Source organism: Rhinopithecus bieti, unplaced genomic scaffold (assembly GCF_001698545.2).
Source record: "Rhinopithecus bieti isolate Rb0 unplaced genomic scaffold, ASM169854v2 scaffold_31787, whole genome shotgun sequence".
Taxonomy (NCBI): domain Eukaryota; kingdom Metazoa; phylum Chordata; class Mammalia; order Primates; family Cercopithecidae; genus Rhinopithecus; species Rhinopithecus bieti.
In genome coordinates, this window is record NW_016814655.1 from 3,377,829 (window position 1) to 3,378,972 (window position 1,144).

A 1,144-nucleotide genomic window follows, 5' to 3' on the forward strand; every position below is an offset into this window, starting at 1 on the left:
ATTTAAAAATTAAAATTTTAAAATTTAACTGATATAAAGAATATCTCAAAAACTATTTGTGAGAAAATTAACATGCAGCCCTAGTAATGTCATACCTAACAGTATATACAGCAATTCTACATAAAACATAAGAAATAGTAATAATAGTGATCTTTAGAAATGGAAGCCACATCAAACAAAATTACATATCATTTCATTCATCTTTATCTAAAGAAATCATAAAATCACTGTATTAATGTTTGACTCTATCTTTTTCAAAGCAAATCCTTAAGATTCAGCAATATGACATTCAATTTTCTTCTCAATTTAAATGTTAAAATCAATGAATCTGGGTATTTGAGACGTATAACAAAAGTGAAAATGCATTTATTAGTTTGGCTGAGGTTTCTGTTTGTTCCAACCCTAATAAAGTTGATCATAATCATTGTCTCTGCTGTCTTTTATATCATGAAAAGGCAAATCCTCTTCCTATACTGAAGATGTTAATAAATCATAAAATTATCTCGGAAAATTACCTACATGTAAAGCTCTTTTAGTTTTAATTTGGGACAAAAAGAGATGCTAATATGTAAACCTTCCTTCTGAAGCAATGACAATCTGTTACACTGCAAACAGATTCTATAACAAAATGAAACAGTTTCAGGAAACAATGAAAAAACTCATTCTAATCAAATGACTTTACAGATATGTTCCACTTCTAGTTCTTCAAAGTACCTCACAATATGATGGTTATAGGTAGCATGTCAAATTTCAGGTTATTCAGCTTTTGTTTGGCACAATATCCATGAAAGGCAATGAAGCTAATCAACAAACAAAATTGTTAAAAGTATGAATTAAGGCCGGGCGCGGTGGCTCAAGCCTGTAATCCCAGCACTTTGGGAGGCCGAGACGGGTGGATCGCGAGGTCAGGAGATCGAGACCATCCTGGCGAATACGGTGAAACCCCGTCTCTACTAAAAAATACAAAACATTAGCCGGGCGAGGTGGCGGGCGCCTGTAGTCCCAGCTACGCGGGAGGCTGAGGCAGGAGAATGGCGTGAACCCAGGAGGCAGAGCTTGCAGTGAGCTGAGATCCGGCCACTGCACTCCAGCCTGGGGGACAGAGTGAGACTCCGTCTCAAAAAAAAAAAAAAAAAAAAAAAAA

At 35.8% G+C, this 1,144-nt stretch overlaps 1 protein-coding gene across 2 annotated transcripts in view; it reads right to left on the reverse strand.

Moving 5' to 3' along the window:
• The window catches only part of LOC108515137 (STE20-like serine/threonine-protein kinase), a 38,518-nt gene that overhangs the window by 23,024 nt on the left and 14,350 nt on the right, over positions 1 to 1,144 (reverse strand). The gene's annotated exons all lie outside the window — the stretch shown is intronic.